At 39.6% G+C, this 20,106-nt stretch overlaps 1 protein-coding gene across 1 annotated transcript in view; it reads left to right on the forward strand.

The window, feature by feature from the left end:
- The window catches only part of LOC109034892 (uncharacterized), a 455,198-nt gene that overhangs the window by 320,953 nt on the left and 114,139 nt on the right, over positions 1 to 20,106 (forward strand). Inside the window, exon 4 of the mRNA XM_019048289.2 lies at positions 11,542 to 11,660. The gene's annotated coding sequence lies outside the window, so the exon portion shown is untranslated. The remainder of the gene's footprint in view (positions 1 to 11,541; positions 11,661 to 20,106) is intronic.

Here is a 20,106-nt window from a genome sequence, read left to right on the forward strand (position 1 = left end):
TATGCGTAGAGTAAAAATATCATACTTTACGCCGAAAAAACGAAACTGAAAGTTAAATGCGTTAACTTCCAAAAACCATACATAATCCAACGAAAATAAATAATTGGTAAATAACAGCTTTCTTGTATGCAAAGAAAAAAAATTAAAAATGTTAAAAAAGAGATGTCGACACAAAATTACATAGCCCCTTCAATTCTGAAGATACTACAAACGAACTGTACCTTAAAATTTTCATATCCCAGAAGCAAAAGTTCCCATGACGACTATTGCTATCGCTAGCGATTGCAAAAACCAACTTGTTTTATTTATCAATATGGAATATTAAAACATTCCATCGCATATACTTACAAGAAATTAGAAATTGTATCAATATGTTGAATCCTTCGGACGTTATCAAATTTTTTTTTGATACAACATAAATTTCCCGTAATAAATACAAGTAAGGTTCTTCTGATGTTTCAGAACATTTTATTCGCAATTTAAAAATATAGTATTTGAAAATTTTAAGGAAAACCATTCAAAACGTTTTTCAGTTATAAATATTCTACCGGAAAAATTTGGCAACATTTAAGTGTCCATAAGTGGTACTTCTCCTTAATCCGATACAGTGAGAAAATAAATTCAGCCGTACGAACCGAATGTACGGCGTCGATATCGGCCACATTGTCCGGTTCCTGGGACCCCTCTCTCGGTTCTGGGAACTGTATTTTCGGTTCATGCAACCGAGCATTCGAACCGAACAGAACTAACGAAAAAGCTCGGTTGCACGAACTGAGGATTCGATCTCCAGAACCGAGAGAGCGGTCGCATGAACTGAACAATACACGGTCGATATTGAACACCGTACTCTTGGTGTTGGAGACCGAACTTTTTTTCTCAGTGTAGAGTGACGGCATTGGACGATTTTCGCATGTAGGCAGCACTGAATTTCCTCCATTCAAATCAATTGTAAATAATCGATTCTAAATATCACAGTCTGCTTCGATGAATATCGATTGTTTTCCATACAGTTGAATAAGCGGAACTCATTGTTGCCACCGTTTGAAACTTTCTAAATTCGATGCTCTTACGTGTAAAAAGCCAGCGGAGACGGCCGAAGCACTGGCTCTCAACTCTGTTTGAACATCCGAGTCGGGGAGAAATATGGCGAGAAAGCGAAAATAAAGCCTTTTGTGCAATGATACTGGCCGGCGGTTTTAATTTCTCCGTTTCATTATACTTTCGGTCGTAAATAAAAACTAAAACTGTTGTGTCAGTTTTGATTTGTGTTTTGATACACGCGGGCGTGAGCCCTAACCCGGGCCCGGAGAGGAAAAGGCATATGCCCCAGGAACGCAAAAGTTTCATTTCCGATTAATTTAAAGGGGAGAGGGCGGCAAAAATGCATCTGGCGAAAAAATTAATAATTCAGCAAAAGGCGGGCGCGTTCCGCAAAAAAGTTTCCTAGTTCCGCAAATCTCACGGCAGAGTCTAGACAGAACCATAAAAATTAATATCCCGTCTGCAGCCGTTAAAGGTGAATGCTCAATTCGACTCGAATTCCTCTCTCCGGAATACCCCGTCATGAAATATTCACAAAGAAAATGAGAACCTATTGAGAATATATTTGTGCGCTCTGCATGACCGTGTTAAAATCGATATTGCACTTTATCGGCCGAAGCCTGCCTCTGATGAAAGCGCGCATTTAAATATTAATCGCGACTCCATACCTGTCTCAATACCTATTCTCGCCCCAAATAGAGTAGAAAATTAATGCTGTTAAAGGAACGTGATCAGAAAAGTTTCTCTGCACAACCGTGTTTCATTCCAACAAATTGGCAGCAGTGCTAATTTTGCTTTGGACACCACATCAAACGTATTTCCTACCTATTTCTTCTTCAATTCGTCAATCTATGATACTTACATTTGCCTTGGTCGTCACAAATATGTCACTGATAATAGCAAGGTGAAAAAAGACCATGGCAAATGTACTCGCTACAAGGAAAAACATTAAAATATTACCCAAACTGTAAAAAGGTGATAAAATAGTGCTGGATCATCACCATTTTGCGAGGAAAGCAAGGCCAAAAATTTCAACAAAATTTCAATTATGTAGAGTGTAATTGGACTTATAATAAGCGCCGAAGGCAATCTCTTACCGCCCTTTTCCTTTTTTTCATTTGCCTCTCTCATTGGAACGATCAACAGCTTGCCCGTAACCTGCCACGCTCAGAGAACCTCGCTTGAGGCTCAAAACGCCTTCAATTGGGAGTGTCTGCAACACGGCCGTCCGCAGAGTACGAATAGTCGCATCCCGGAATTGGACGTATTTCTGCCAAAAGGAACTGTGTGCATTATGACGGGAGCCTTGCAATGCATATATTCTTATGGGTTTCAGGGCTCATGTCTTAATGCACATAGTTCCGTTTGGTAGAAATACGTCCAATTGGCATTAACATCGCGGAGAGTTTGCCACCCGAGATTCTTTGAGGACTGAATTTTGCAATGAAGAACCTGTCACATTTTACTGTTGCCAAGATTTCAACATCCTCGCCGTTAATCAATTCAAACATTTTATATCTGGACACCTAAAGATATAAATTAAATGAAGAAATCATCCTGTTTCGTCTATCCATACTAGGGTGGCCCACAAAAAATGAATTTCGGAAATGTATAGCCATAACCCCCCCCCCCCCTAAATCGGTTACAGCATGTTGAAAAACACTGAAAATGAAATTTGGGTCAATCGGACAAAATTAACCCGACGCGCAGTTGCCATTTATCCCCGCAAAAATAGCGAATCTTTACTGTTTTTCGGTAATTTTTCGCTCCCAAAAAATAAAGTCTGAGGGGTCTGCAAATTAAACAGAACTTTTTCAACTCAAATTTTTGAAATTCAAAAATCCAAAATGGCAGAAACTGAGGGGGTCCAAAACTTCACTAGGGTATAGTTTATGAACTAATTTTGCCCTCTGTTTAATTTGCAGACCCCTCAGACTTTATTTTTTGGGAGCGAAAAATTACCGAAAAACAGTAAAGATTCGCTATTTTTGCGGGGATAAATGGCAACTGCGCGTCGGGTTAATTTTGTCCGATTGACCCAAATTTCATTTTCAGTGTTTTTCAACATGCTGTAACCGATTTAGGGGGGGGGGGGGGGGGGTTACGGCTATACATTTCCAAAATTCATTTTTTGTGGGCCACCCTAGTATGGATAGACGAAATTTACAGGATGATTTCTTCATTTAATTTATATCTTTAGGTGTCCAGATATAAAATGTTTTGAAATGATATGAAACATTTGTATCGGAAGAATCAAGTATTCCGAAGGCGCGGTTTTCCAACACTCTGTGTTGCATTTCCTTACTTGTTTTTGTATGTGTTCGCACAACACTGAATTAAGAAATATTGTTCCTGGACGAGTTATCATACTTCGTCCAAATTGCGAGCTGATTATTGCTATTGATAGACAAAGCTATAGACAAAGAAGACAAAAGGTATATGGAGGGAATCGATCGGTGGAAACGGATGGTTGTCACAGACGAAGGGGGAAAATGATGCACTAACTATAGGGTCCCCCGGTCCCTCGTAGGATGCTGTTAGTTAGTATAACGTTTCAACCAATAAGATCGTTCCATAATCCCTAAGTCATCTTTGTCTATCTCTTTGTCTATCAATTTCAGTCATAAACCAGCTGCAGGCCTATTATTGGAATTGTTAGACAAAGCTATAGACGAAGAAGACAGAAGAGATATGGAGGGATTCTATCGGTGAAAGTGAGTGGTTGCAATGGACAAACGAGGTATGTAATGGATTCACTAACAGCAACCCACCAGAGACCCGATTGTTAGTCCATCATTTTCTCCCTTAGTCTGTAGGAGTCACCCATTTCAACCAATAGGATCGCCCCATACTCCCTATGTCATCTTTGTCTATAGCTTTGTCCATCCATATTTTTATAATCAGTCGGCTGGGGAGTAGGTATCTTAAGTTAGAGGTTTCTAAGCATACCACTAATTGGATCGCATTTAGCAAAAAGGAACCAGCGCGATTACAGTGTTGTTAAAATGTTGCTTTTTCATAATTATCTAAAAGAATCTCCCAGAATAGCAAATAGTTTTTGCTTCCCACCAAAAACCTGTGAATTTTAAAGGAAAATAATTGTGTAAAATTTAGAACTTCACATATCGTCACCTTCTAGGCAAAGTATCACAAGCGCCATGCGACGTTTAAAAATTTCCGCCGCCATTTTATTTCTTTACTGCGAAATTGTTGGTTGAACCTGTTTGGAAATTTCACTAAATTTTATCGGCAGCACAAAGAAAATTCAGTGAAATTTTCGGACAGCTTCGTTGAACAATTTCTCTGTAAAAAAAATAAAATGGCGGCGGACATTTTTAAACGTCGCATGGCGCTTGTGATACTTTGCCTGGAAGGTGACGATATATTAAGCATTTTTAAAAGCATCGAAGAAGTTGCACGATTATGAAAACTTTTAAATCCGCTGGCTCCTTTTTGCTAAATGCGATCTATTTGTATGGGTTAAAAGAGTTGGATCTCCAATTCTGAGAAGTGAGCTCCGGGGGGGGGGGGGGGGGAGCGGCCGACGGACGGGAGTGTTTTCCCCAGCGGGGAGGGGGGCGCGGGGGACCCGGCGCAAAAAGTCGCAAGTCGGGAGTCTGGACGCCGCGGATTTGTCGCGACTGGGGAGCCGGTCAAAGGGATTGTAAGCGGCGAGCGACGGGACGGGCGGGCCGGATCCCTTTCATTCCCGCCGGTGCCGGAGCCGGAGCCGGTGCTAGCAGTTTAACGGACCGAGCTATTTAAAGTGCGATTGCTCCTCAAACAAGCGGGATTGGCCCTCGCGCGGACACAATTTAAGATCTCGCGGATTCGCGTATTTACATAAACGCTCTCATTTCTTCCCGGGAGCTCTGCAAGCCCTCCGAGCTCCAATTACCCGCGCAAACGGCCCGGCGTCGCACAATGGGAGGAGCAGCCTCGTTGTTGAGATTTTGTGTTTGTCGGTGTCACCCGACGGGTGGACATGGATGACTTGGGTTAAATGGTGAAGCGTGATTGGTCGGCTATGTCTTATCGCTGCTTTGCCGCGCTTTGTCGATTGGAATGGACGACAAACTAAAGGCACCTCTTGAGTTTCCGACAGAATGTCGTCCGCTCCAATTGACAAAGCACCGATAAGGCATAGCCGACCAATCACGCTTCGCCATTTATCCTATGTCATCCATGTCCACCCGACAAACAAAAAATTTCAACTATCAGGCTGCTGGCTATCGGAGAGGCCGGACTTTATTTCGACCACATTTTGCGTCAGGAGCTAATATTTTAGGCTCATTTAGCAAAAAGGAACCAGCGTGATTACACCGGTCTCAAAATCGTGGAACTTCTTCTTTTCTTTTGAAAATACTAATAGAATTTACACAATTATTTCCCTTTAGAATTAACACTTTTTTGGTGGGATGAAAAAAATATTTACTATTTTGGGAGATTTTTTAGATAATAATGAAAAAGCAACATGTTAACAACACTATGATTGCGCTATTTCTTTTTTGCTATATGCTAGCCATTTTAGGCTAATTCAAGAAATGCTTCACAAATGCATCTTCTTCTCCCTCCATTTCATCCCTCCTCTCCTTATTTTCCTTCTTCCTCCGCCTCCTTCCTCTCTTTTTTCTCTACTTTTTTGTTGTCTTTTTCCTCAGTGGCGTGGCGTAAAGTATCGATCATCGATATTTCCCATGGTAAAGAATCTACTATCAATGAATTCATTGTGAACATCCTGTTTATGGATCCTCCTCCATAGACTTAAATGGCAGATCAATATATATCGCAAACCATGCCACGCAACAAAAAAAAGAGTTGTCTGTAATTAATTTAGTCAATCCTGCAGCCATATTAAGTTTGAAGCTATCATAATAGGTCATGGTCTATACTTCACTAGGTGAAAAAAAAATGGTTATTTATTATCATTTTAGTGACAATCTTCTAATTTTCCTACCCCCTTTTCTTATTTTTCTTATTTGCTTTCTTTTTCCTTTTTCTTCTTTTCTTCTCCCTTTTCTTCCCTTACCTTTTCTTCCTCTACTACCTCTCCGCTTTGTTATTCCGTCTCTCCTTCATCTTCATTTCCGTATTTTTCTTCCTCTTTTTTTCGTCTGTTCTTCCTCCTATTCTTATTTTCTCGTATTCTTACTCATCCATTTCTTCTTTATCTTCTTCTCCTGGTGCTGCAGCTTCTTTTTGATATCACCCTCCTCTATCCTTTGATACCCCACACTGGAAAAAGACACATTGGATCTAGAGTCCAGACTCTTGAAAACATTGTCAAGAAAAAATACTCTTGATTCAATCGGATTTTTGCTCGAATCAAAACGAAATCCGCTTAAATTAAGATGCTTGGCTCTTGATTTAAGCTAGATTCTGATTCAATCAAGAGTACTTTTCCTTGTCGATGTTTTTCAGAGTCTGGACTCTAGATCCAATGTGTATTTTTTCCAGTGCATGGAAAAGCCAAAAATAGCAGTACCTTATTGGAAAATGTAATCCATTTGGAATTTTTAAACGGGCATATTTTTGTTAATTTGGAACGTGGTGGTTTTAAAGTTACTCTATTGACTTTTTCGTTAAATCTCCTTTTAAAAGCACCGCTTAAAATGTATATTGTGGCGAAAAAAACATAAAATTTTCCATTTTTTTGGTCAAAAACTTCACATCCAGCCTCAGTCAAAGGGGCATTCTACTGTGCGGCGCTGTCTCCTTCGCGCGGCATTGTCACGTTTTTAATTCCATCTCGTGCCGTGCAATTTGGACGTTGTTAAACAGCAGGGATCTTGGTCATTTCAACCGAATTCAGAAGGCAGGAGCTAACTTTTAGGCTGTTTTCCGGAAAGACCTTTGTTCCTCGGAGATTCTTAGACAAATAGGTGATTCTACAAATTCGTTCGTCGAAAGCTAATACGTAAGTCAGGTATTTTGCTAAATGCCTAGCAGCCCAGCTGAATGGTCAATGGAAGGCGTAAGAGCTAGATGAACTTAATTGCATAGCAGTGCTCGTAGGTTTCGCTTGACGAATTATTTCTTCATTTATCAGTGGATGCCTGTTTTGGTGTGAAAATTCTAGGAATTTTCTGTAGAATGCACAGAAAATTTGCCCATAATTTTTTTTTAAGAAAACTACTGCAACTATTTCTTAGTGAATAAAGACATTTTGACAGGAAACTTGTTAATGATGCAATGCAATTAAGCTCCCGCAGTACTCATTTCTTCAATTATTCTCTCAGGTTGTCTCAATTTCTTTTCACTAATTATTCTTAGGATAATGTTTTGAGTATCTAGGGGGGAGCTATCGCTAAAATTTATAATAATTTGAGGAACTCATAAATATTTATCTTGATAATTTTATTAATTAAAATTGTTGAGGAATGCATCGATATTAGTAATACTGAAAAAAATTCGGAATTTTAAAATCTGTTACGCATAAAATAAGTCAAAACCCGAAGACTCTCTGTTAAAAAAAGTACAATCGTTTGTTAATTTGCATACGGTAACCAGAGGACTTAGAAAATCAGCCACCGGAAAGAGTATGAGTTGGACTACATTTTGCAATTCGGAACTATAATTTCTGGCATATCTGTAAAAAACACGTATGTGCATAAGGAAACTGATGGTACATACGTTGTTTCTAAACTGAGCCAGGAATTATAGTTCCTAATTGCAAAATGTAGTCCAGTTAAAGCACCATGCGTAACATACGTCAGCTTCATTTCACGAGGAAACGGAATCACGCAACGGAAAGCCTGGAAATCAAACAGGATGTAGGTGTTTACAAGTAAAAATGGACGTATTTATGCTGAAAAGAACTATGTCACACAGAAAACCTATGCACATAGTTCCTTTTAGCATAAATACATCCATTTGATCTGCGTTAAACAAATTTTTTAATATCTCGTTCAAGAGAGGAGTTTCCAATCTTCCCATTCCGTGAATTGCTTCCTGCGTCAGATTTTGAGGAATAAATATTTGTGACGTTTGCCTTATTTTGTCAATTGGCTGACATAGGGGCGTAATTACACGTTGAGATGAGCCCGGAAAAACATTGAATTGTATGGAAGACAGGGTTCACCGCAGAGTGTAGTCACGCCTTTATGTCAGGTAGGCGACGATTCGACTCTTAGCTGTCGACTTGTGTTTTTGTAGTACAGTCGTGCTAGGGAAAAACTCCGTATGAGCCTTCAGGCATTGCCCAATTTCTTTTGACAAATCACGAATTTTCCGGGAAATTTATGCGTATTCCTTTTCCGATTTTCTGGAGAATTTTGTTCATAATTTGATCTAAAGTTTATAAACTTCAAAAATACAAATTTTCAGAGAGGAAATTTGGCAACTTTTTAATGCTCATACGGCGTTTCAGGGTGTCTACAAGCCTGAAATTTCCGGAAGTAGTACCGATTTTTTAAGAGGGGTCCGGAAGTACTGAAAAAGTGCGGAAATTCCGCAAAAGGTCCAGAATTTTTTTCATTTTTGTCTCATTTTGAGCGAGAAATTCAAATTCTCCAAATTTTTCGAATTTCGTCAAATGGAGATACTGAAAAAGTACTGAATTTTTTGGGAATGTACTGAAAAAGTACTGTAAAAGTACTGATTTTTGGCTCGTCTGTTTTAGTAGCGACACTCTGTTTTTCCTTCCAGAGTATGCATGGAAAAGCTGTTCTCACGCAAATTTAAGGAAAGTTTTGACCTCCGGAAGTACCTTTTATCTTACAGAAAGTCATTAATATGAGGTTTCTAAAAAGCGTTATCTCCATTTACCTCCTGCAGTCTCTCGTTAATCTGTGAATTGCAGTAATGAGTGCGCGGTACCTGTCTCTTTTAATTCGCTAACTTTTCCAACTTATCTGAAATTTTCGCGCTGAGTTCGCTGAAGAACTTGGTGATTTACGACACGGTGCCTTGAGGAGTTCCGGAATAAAATCGCCGGAATCATCGAAATCCGAATCGAGGGTGCGCGTTTTAAAAGCTCATCTCACCATTTCAACCTGTTGGGAGTGCAAACACTGTAAGTGCCTAGTTACATCGAGTAATTGGATTATTTAATGGTTCCCAACTTTTGCTTCAGCTAAATAACTAGAGTTGGGATTAACTCTAACACGATTTCCTTCGTGCGCTGGGGAAATCCAATTTAACTTGAAAGAGACCTCCAAGTAGGAGTGCTAAATTTCTCATTAGCAAGGCTTATAGAGTCCATTTTTCAATTATTTGCGCGCGTTTAAACTCATTTGCGGACTTACTGGAGGGCAGACTATCCTAAATATCGGATTGTCTCTCAAGACTCGACACTTTGCGGAATATAATCACTTTTTCGTCGACAGCACTCAAAATATTTATGCATGGAAAGAATATTAAAAGCGCTTTATTCAATTTTGCAAAATGGAATGTACTAATCTGTTATTAGCCGTCGGTGTAAGTGTTGCCAACCAATCTTTAATGTTGCATTTAATTTTGCACTTTCCTTTAATTAGCGCATGATCACAGCTTTTAAACCCAAAACGCATTTCCTTGAGACGATCACGAGCGTTTTAAAGTCGATTTCAAAGATTTTCCCCGTGCACAATTGTGTTCGTTATCAAAATTTTTCTGTTAAAATAATATTTTGATCTTATTAATTTCAATAATCACAAATTATCGGGGGATTAAATAAAGAGGAACCAAGTGGCATTTTAGTTAGGTGTACTTTTGACAATTTCATTAGCCGCAAGTTTCATCCATCAAGAATTTAAACTCAATGAAAAAATTTTGAAACGTAAAAACGAGCGTTGAACTCCTTCTTCAACATCGAGTCCCGTGGAAGAATTAAACTTGGAATCTTCTTTCCTCCGTTTAAGCTTTATTTGACTTGGTTTCTTTCTGATAATCCTAGTCTGTCCTATTCCTTACGTCCTAGTCTTTGCGTAACGCTGACCCTAATTCACCGTGCCCTTTTCACTGTAATGTAACGCAGGCTCATACCTCCTAACCCCTAGAGCGTTACGAAATTTATGAACGCCCTTAGAGGAAAAGGAAGAAAAATAATTTTATCCTTCGTTTTTACTATGTCTTTCTCTTTCTCTTTTTTCATCCGCTTTGCTATTTTATTCTTCCTCTTCTTTCCCTCCTTCGTCTTATTTCTCCGAACCAGTCAAAAATCCCCGAGTTCAGCAAGCTACTGCCGTGCTAAGAAAAAATGCCGTATGATGATTCGAAAGTTGCCTTTCGTTCAATAAAGTGTTTATTTTTGAGGAGAGTAATGAATATTCTCTCTTACAAATTTCAAGTAACCTAGATGTGATAACAGAAAAAAATTATCTGAAAAGTTAAAGGAAACATATTCACAGATGTCCCTGAAAATTTGTATTCTATTACCGGAGGTTTGGAAACATTTGAAGGCTCATAGGGTGTTCTTACCTTGCACGGTAGTACAGACTAGTTTTATACTCGTTCCATTTTCTGAAAGGGGAGTTATGAATATTTTCTCCTAAAATTTTCAAGTATAATCTGGATCTGATTGCAGAAAAAATTATCTGTGAAGTTAAAGGAAACATTCACAGATTTCCCTGAAAATTTGTATTTTATCACAGGAAATATGGCAACGTTTAAAGGCACATTGGGCGTTCTTCCCTACACGCAGACTGAACTAGTTTTAAACTCGGTCCATCGAGCCGAATTTTTCCAAGCAAACGACTCCGATTACCAGGGCCTCAATAGACAAGAATTCCGTAAAAATTGAAGGAAACATATTCATAGATTTCCCTGAAAATTGGTATTTCACAAAAGGATTTTGGCAACGTTTGAAGGCTGATACGGCGTTTTACCTTTAGCACAATAGAGCAAACTAGTTTTGAACTCGGTCCGTCAAGCCGAATTTTTCCAAAGAAACGACTCCGATTACCAGGGCCTCAATAGACAAGAATTCCGTAAAAAATTGAAGGAAACATATTCATAGATTTCCCTGAAAATTGGTATTTCACAAAAGGATTTTGGCAACGTTTGAAGGCTGATACGGCGTTTTACCTTTAGCACAACAGAGCCAACTAGTTTTAAACTCGGTCATCAAGCCGAATATTTCCAAAGAAACGACTCCGATTACCAGGGCCTCAATAGACAAGAATTCCGTAAAAAATTGAAGGAAACATATTCATAGATCTCCCTGAAAATTGGTATTTCACAAAAGAAATTTGGCAACGTTTGAAGGCTGATACGGCGTTTTACCTTTAGCACAACAGAGCAAACTAGTTTTAAACTCGGTCCATCAAGCCGAATTTTTCCAAAGAAACGACTCCGATTACCAGGGCCTCAATAGACAAGAATCCCGTTAAAGCGAGACTCTCTCAACACTCAACTATTCCCCTTTCAAGTCGCTCCACTTTCCGATTCCGGGAGAACAAGGCTTTTTCTTTCTGGAGCGCTCGCTCGCTCCGGGGCCCCGGGGCCGGGGCTTACAAGTTACAACTGCTTACAGGGGATTTACCGGGTGCGGAATGTTATTTGATTTGGTTGTTGTTGCAGGCGGAGATGATATACCGGCGGCGGAGGGGTGCGCGGAGGCCGGGAACCAGAAGTGCCCGCCGTGAAGGATTCATGTTCCCCGAGCCTGAGGAGGGGGAGTCCTGAGAAGGAGAAGAAAGGTGAGTCGAGCTCCGAGTTTTAAGTAACTGCATTCGGGCGTGAGCCTTGAGATACATTAGAGCGTGTGCTAAGCGTGGCTCATGTTGGGATGCACTTTTTTGCTTTCTTCCTTGACACGTTCTGTGCTCTGCATTCGCCATCCGGGCAGCCGGCCATGGATCCTCCTCCAGGGACGAAGGCTCTGCAGTGTATCGCATGCTAGCCAGATTTAACCTAGGAAGTAACTCTTACCCAGATAAGAAAGAAATATTTAGTCAATATTTCAACAATAAAGTTCTAATATTTATGCAAACATTGGGCCAATATTGGTTAAATATTGAGCCAATGTTAAAAGTGTACACCATATTTCCTTTTGGCATAAATACTGTGCCAATACTTTAACATACCGCGAAATACTGTGTCAATACCGTGAAAATATTTTTATAATATTTTGGGTAAACATATCATTTTTGAAAATACTAAATAAAGACTCTTTAAATATGTTTTTAAAAAAATAATTTTGATTAAAATATCAAAATATTGTCAGTATTGTGTAAATATTGCGACAATACTGACAATATTTGCCCAATATTGTAAAAATATCATGTCTCATCTGGGTAGAGTCCCTTTATACTGAGAGTTAAGACACTGTGAATCCATCTCTGATTGGTTCCCGTTATTTCAGGCTTCGACAGTGTCACAAACGGGAATAACGATTACGTTTTCACCAATTGCAAAGATTATAATCTGGAATGGACCGGGGAATTACGAGTTCGGCGAGGAACAAACGGAATGAGAGAAGGGACGGAGAAAGGAATTTGAGAATGGGCCGATCAAAGATTACGATAAACTTTCAGTTTGTGTAATCTTTATTCCCGTTTGTGACTCCATGTTGTCTTGACTCTCGGTATAGAGGGACTCAAGTAACTCTAACATAAAAATGGACTATATTTGGATTGCATTTCGCAGAAGAACTAAGAGCATTCCAATTTTGATAGAATTGTGCAACTTACCTACGATCTATGCAATAAAATTACTAAAGTTGTACAAAAAATTAAATTTACAAAGGTAATTTTCGTGTTGAGTTGATAGTTTATTGGTATTAATACAACTTGTTTAGATGAGCGGTTTATATTCGCAGAGTAAAGGAAGTTGCGCAATCTTAGCGACATTGGAATTCTTTTGGTTCCTTTTTGCAAAGTGCTATCCAATTGTGCAACTTACATTATTTGCTATAAAATTACTGAAATCGTGCAAAAAATTAAATTTACAAAGGTACTTTCCCTCGTGAAATTGTAGTCAATGGGCCTGTTGCAAACTTTTGCTAGAGCAAAACTAAGAGTTGTTTCTTATAGATAATGCCTCAAAAATCACGATGAGCGCATCGGCAAACTCTGAAATGCACTCATAACTTCACAAACTGCGTAAGAAATTTGCGGTTTTTTGAGCTTCCCGCTTCAAAAACGATACTACGGCACAGGTGAACATTTTGTAAGAGGAGTCGTTCCATCGTCGGCAATAATCATCATAGCCGACGCCAATCCGCCAAAACAGTTTGATGGGACGAGATAACACCTGAACTGGATTAGACCAGATAACAATCGGTGTGTTAACGTTCATATTTTCCACGCCCGAATTGATTGACCTTGAACTCTCCTTGAATTACGCGCGGAACTGCGTGCAAGCGTCGGCCATGATGAATATCGCCGACGATGGAGCGACTCCTCTAACAAAATGTTCACCTGTGCCGTAGTATCGTTTTTGAAGCGGGAAGCTTAAAAAAACGCAAATTTCTTACGCAGATTGTGAAGTTATGAGTGCATTTCAGACTTTGCCGATGCGCTCATCGTGATTTTTGAGGCATTATCTATAAGAAACAACTCTTATTTTTGCTCTAGCAAAAGTTTGCAACAGGCCCATTGGGAGTATTTATGAAACTTGTTTAAGTGATCAGTTTATATTCGCAAAGTGAAGGAAGTTGCACAATCTTAGCGACATTGGAATGCTCTTGGTTCCTTTTCGCAAAATGCAATCCATTTTGCTATAAGAGAGGAGAAATACTAAATATATCGATGGCCAAAGTGCGAAAGCACGTATCTCCGTTTGCGACGTTACAGGCTTCCTATCATATTTCATGTTTTCTTCTGAAGATTCAAATTTTTATTCTGGAAGAACCGAGGAACTGTCTCGGAGCCAAAAATGAACTACATTTTGCAATTAGCGAAAAAAAATACTTAAGGTAGTATTCATAATCGTTCATTAACAGCTCCTCAATTTCCTCAAGGGGCTTATTTGGTTTACATTGTGATTGTGGCAAGTTTAATAAGATCTTTAACTCCGCACCCTAAAAAAGACCATGTTTGCCATTTCGAGTAAAAGTCAGTAGCATTGCTTCGGAGATAATTCCTTGCAAGGGATTACAATGAATTACAACTGCCAAAATATACAAAATAAGGAAGAAAATATACTGCGAGTTTTGTAAGTCTTTAGGAAGATTTGCACCTACCTTAAAGGTTTTCAAAATCATAGAATTTTTCCTGTCGTATTTTGTGATTTTTGCAGTGGTGAATCATTGAAATCCCTTGAAATGATCCATTTTCAAAGTTTTACATTCAAGGTTCGCAAAAATTGTCCTTTTTACGATACTATATTAAAGATATCTTTCAAATATCCTTAATAACAGAGTAAAGCACAAAGTAGTCTACAAAGAGTCTCCTAAGGTAAGGGACTGTTCGACGAACAACTAAGAATACGACCCCTAGTGTTTTTTTCTTATTGCAAAATATAGACAAAGAGAAATGTAGATTGATTTGACAAAGTCAATCAGATTTTTCGCGTTTATTTCACCGAAAAAATGAGATTGTTCCTTTAAAAACGACCTAGCTCAAAGAAAGGATAGAGGAAAAGAACATAAAAATTATAAAATCAAAGTAGAACCAAAGTTAGAAGTCGATAGTTGTCAACAACTTGTCAATGATGTGAACATGTATGTAGTGCTTTTCAGCATAAATACGCGTCAAAATTGAGACGATTGCTAACATTTTTCTGAAATTGAACAATCTTCGCTAATTTTAATGTAATGTGAGTCTCATAGACTACAATACGATCAATTTCAGAAATTTTAATGATTGGGTCCTTTTTTAATTGATTGTGAGGGGTACAATCATTTTCGGCAAAGAAAGATTTGTGTTATATGCGCGAAAAATTGAAGAGGCAGCGGCATTTTAAACATAAACTCCTGGATACAACTATTCATGCTCTGCGTATGTCCAAATCACATACCGAAAAAATTGAAGGCGCTTACGATTGACCTTACAACGTTTGCGTGTGCCTGCGATCAAAAGCTTTGTGTGCGACGTGCTCTAAAGAATAAATTACGTTTTGGCTAAATCGATAGTCAGCCCTAAGTGACACATTGCATTAAGGTAGTTAGTAATTAAAATGGTTGTCCTTATTATTCAGAAATATACGTCATAAACAATTCTTAAAAAATATATGCAATAGTATCCGTCACTTCATCCCTGATGGGGGCAGGGGGAAAATGAACACAAGGAGACACTTTACTAATCAGTGGCAATTGTATTTTGTTTTGTTTGTTTGATAATCCTGCTGTTGTTTTCAGCTCTTCAAACATTGATTTACTAAATTATTTTTGATTTTATTTAAAAAAAAGTTTATAATAAAAAATTAACAGAAAAAAATGTGTAGAGTCTCTCTCCAAGTCCAAAGTTCTTCCATGTCTCGATCAGTTGAGCTCATGCATGCTTAGAGTGCAGATAGATACCATCCAATTGACAACAGCGTTGTATTTTTGTGCTTTACGGGCAGAATGGCAGATTCAAATTTACATGAGAGCATTTTCTTCCCTCCGAGAGAAAGAGAAACGCCCAACGGTGCTCTTGAATAAATATTATGCAAATCTTCAACGTGTGTTCACACTCCTAGTCGCATCTCACGTACCCTATCTTCCGGGGGTTTCACACCTCCAAGAAATTACCCGCCGGGAATCGCCCAGAGCAATTTTTCATAGCCATTCCACGCTTCATTGAAATATTTTTGTTAGATAATCTTGGATCTTTTACGGCTTCCGATGACGTCTTAATATTCTTATCAATTTTTACTACTCCAAGTGTGAAAAAATGCCTACCTTTTCAAGAGGACAATATGCGTAGAAAAAAAGTTTGAAAAATCGTAATTTTATAAAACTTGAGTCAAATTTCAAAAATGAAGAGGGCGGACTCATTTAGATGTTTCAGCTTCCAATAGCCTCAAAAATTATGGACACATTGGCTCAGTAGATGGCTAAAATGAGCCGTGACAAAAAAGTAAAAATTTGCAGGTACGTCCTGAAGTTCATGTGCATTCAGTACCCCAAACCTAAAAGGTACGTAACTCACATTTTTGGAAAAATCAAGTTTGTGGCGGTTTTGAAATCTCTAATAATAATTTGAAATCTCCAATCTCGTTTGTGTGTGAGCAGAAAAGAGCCTCCCAAAATTTCGCCCCTTTCTCGGTATTCGAATCGATCATCGAACTAAAGTTTAAGTGGAACTTATAATAACAGAAAACTCAAAAAATTTCAAGATGAGTATTCTTTCGGCGACTCTTTCAGTTTCGCTTCGAAATACGATGACCGAACTAAGGGACTTAAAATACACAATCTGATCCAGCCGCCTGCGCTCTCTTCTTTGAAATAAGACTTAGAGACCATACTTAATCTTATTATTTTTTCGAACTAATATTCCTCGGCATTTTTCGAATATGCGGCTCGATTTAAAACCCAAAATTATGAACTTTTTGGTCCACATCATTGTACAAGGCCACTCACAATGGATACAGAAGTGCGCCTTCAAATCAACCCGTAAACTTAATGCAAAATTCTGATACCACTATTCGTGCGTCACGGCAGTCATTTTGCATACCCGGCCATTTGAAGGCGAATCATTGACTTCAGGCAACGGGGTACGAGTTCCAGCAAAGTCATTCGATATCAGGGGGCCGCCCACCTGACCCCTAAGGAGCCAAAGCCGAAGGCCGCCCCCTGGCAAGCACCAAAAGGCCCTGCACCCCCCCCCCCAGCAACCAAGAGAGACTAAACCGGGGCTGCCCCCCCTGGCAACCAAGAGGCCCTGCATCGGGGCTGCCCCCCTGGCAACCGAGAGGCCCGGAACCGGGGCTGCCCCCCCTGAGATCCAAGGGGCCCTGATACGGGGCTGGCCCCCCTGGCAACCAAGAGGCCCTACATCGGGGCTGGCCCCCTGGCAACCAAGAGACCCTGCATCGGAGCTGCCCCCCCCCCCCTGGCAACTAGGAGGCCCTGAACTGGGGCTGCCCCCCCTGGCAACCAAGAGGCCCTGAACCGGGGCTGGCCCCCCTGGCAACCAAGAGGTCCTGAACCGGAGCTGGCCCCCCTGGCAACCAAGAGGCCCTTCATCGGGGCTGCCTTCCTGGCAACCAACAGGCCCTGAGCCGGGGCTGGCCCCCCTGGCAACCAAGAGCCCCTGAACCGGGGCTGGTCCCCCTCGCAACCAAGAGGCCCCTTTTTCCTAGAAGAAGAAATACGTACGCATCGGTGTACTACAGTCATATTATCATCATTTAGTCATTCATGAATCAAAAATGAACAATTTCAATCTTAGAATCAAAGAATCTTTAAAAATCGATATAATCGATCGATATATCGACTCGTCAACATTAAAACTTGATTATGCGTGTAATAATACGTAGGAGCCGATGTGTATAACATGGGTAAACAACGATAACAACCCCGTAGATACATCAATTCAACAAGAAAAGATCGAAAAGTAAGGCCGGAGTTTGACCCCTCTGCCCCCCCCCCCCCTTGTAAGTCGAAAAGGTTCGTATAATCATCTTGAAATTTTTTCCTGAGTTTTCTGTTATTATGAGCTTCCACTTAAACCTTGGTTCGGTGGTCGAATCGAATACAGAAAAAGGGTCGAAAGTCAGGCCTTATTTTGGCAGGCTCTTTGGTAACCCGGTATCTTACGCCGGTTTTAAGATATGGAGTTTCAAAAATTGTGATTTACAATGGAATCAATGGGGCCGACGCGCGGTTTTTCCCTGGTATCTCGAAACGACTAAAATTTAGTTAGGTACCTTTTAGCCCTCGAGTATGAAATAGTGATGATGATTTCAGAAATTGTAAATACCCGTTCCACATTCTGCATGAAATTTGAATTAGGAAATGTATTTTTTGGTGTTTTGATATTTGCCTACCTGGAGCACTTGAAAAAAAATCGCTCGGGCCTAGAGTTTTAACTTTTTCAAAATTTGATAAGGAAAAATATATACTCTTGATTCATTTGGGTTTTTGATTGAACCACATGGAAATCTGCTGAAATTGAGAGGCTCGACTCTCGATTCAAGCAAAAAATCCGATTGAATCAAGAGTATCTTTTCTTGTCAAATTTTTCATGAGTCTGTACTCCAGATCCAAGCGACTTTTTTTCCAGTGGGGTCAACGGTACATTGCATTTGAAACCTCTAAAGGTTTTGCCAAGAGCCGAAGCCAAAGAGTGACCGAAGGGATATCGGTAAGAATAGAGACTTGGCGGCGAAGGATCCAGTAAGACCAAACTCACTTTTGCAGGTCCTTTCGTACGGCAGTGACTTTCCAACTTGGAAGTTTGTTGAATTAACATTTCTGTTCCAGTTTCCGTTAGATTAAGCGGACATGGGCACTCTGAGAATTTCGCCGTTCACAGAGACAAAAGCAGGTCTTGGCCGCAAAACTCGCCTAAGTTCTTAGAAGTTGAGTCTCTTCGAGGTCTCCTTTTCGGGAGGATTTTTCCCCAACTCGAACGGTTGAGTAAAGTCGTCCGTCGGAGGTGAGGTCATCGAGTCAAAACTTCCGCACACAAAGTTGCCCCCTCCTCTTTTCAGTTGCCACCCTTCTCCCTCACTTCAATGAGACGTACTTAAAAACGTAACTTTGACCCCTCTAGAAAAAGTATCGCAAGCTATATTCTTTCCGGAATTGAGTCATAAATGGTGTCGGGTTTCCTAGTTACGCTTATATTCGAAATAATTAGTATTTTGTTAAATTAAAAGTGTAAACGTAACTTTGACCCCTTTGGAAAAAGTATCGCAAGCTATATTCTTTCTGGAATTGAGCCATAAATGGTGGCGGATTCCCTCGTTACGTTTATATTCGAAATTATTAGTTTTTTGTTGAAATAAAAGTAAAAACGTAGGTAACTTTGACCCCTCTGGAAAAAGTATTGTACGTTATACTCTCTGGAATTGAGGCATAAATGGCGTCTGGATTCCTTTGACGCGTTTGCATACGAAATTATTAGTTTTTTGTCACATTAAAAGTAAAAACGTAACTTTGACCCCGCTGGAAAAAGTTGCGCAAACTACAATATCTCCGGGATTGAGTCATAAATGGTGTTGGATTCCCCAGTCACGTTTATATTTAAAAATTGTCAGTTTTTTGTTAAAATTACAATTAGATTAAAATTATTGAATGCCTTGGAAAATTGATGAAATGAAGGGAATCGCAAAATATTAAGTATGTTATTCAATATATCAATAGTAATGAGATAGTGGCTAGGCGTGATTGATCCATCATAAATATTTTGACTTTTGTAGCTGTGGTAAAGAATCGATCATTGAGGTGCTCGTTGCGAACACTATTTCAATCGATTCTTTTCCATAAGTTTAAATGACAGATAAATCGACGTATTGCAAAGCACACCATGCCACTGCATCAGATCCTGGTCGCTGCTTTTGAATTTTGCAGCTCTTTTAATAAAACGCGAAAATCTGTGACGGAATTCATATACATCACACACCATAATACCCACCACCATAAGCGCCACCATAAGCGTAACGCGTAACGCCGAAGGCGCAAAGCGCTTCGAAAGTTGGACCACGAAGCGATCAGGCAGCAGATTCCCTAGTTTTTGATGATAATCATGCCATGAATGAACAGAAGTCGTGACTTTCGAATCAGTGAGTTCGAAAACACACCAACTCGGAAAAAAAAAAAATTGTTCAGGAAACACCTAAAACTGCGCAGCGGGCGAAGAAGTTAGTTTAAGAAAAACCTTTTAGGTGCCGGAAGTTTTTAGAGACTTTGTAAAGCACCAAGCTGAAATCGATACACCATGTTTGATGACAGAGAATTAAGCGTTTTAAAATTTCCGAGTTGGTGTGTTTTCGTTCTCACCGACTTTCAGATACTGATTTTTCATAGTCTGCCCTGAAAAATGTATAATTTTCGACCTGAATAACGCTTGAATATTTATATAACTTGTTGGTACAAGGTATACTGAACCGAAAAAAGAAAACCGCAAAATCGGATGGTCACCCGTTTCCCTTGAAATGGCCAAAAATTGGTATTTCCAATGAAATACTTCGATTTTTCCCTTTTCTCGTCGCTGTTTCGAGCACTTCCGATTGCAATTTCGAAATTTCCTTTTGCGTGCAGATGCTTCTATC

The sequence above is a fragment of the Bemisia tabaci genome, chromosome 5 (assembly GCF_918797505.1).
Source record: "Bemisia tabaci chromosome 5, PGI_BMITA_v3".
Taxonomy (NCBI): Eukaryota; Metazoa; Arthropoda; class Insecta; order Hemiptera; family Aleyrodidae; genus Bemisia; species Bemisia tabaci.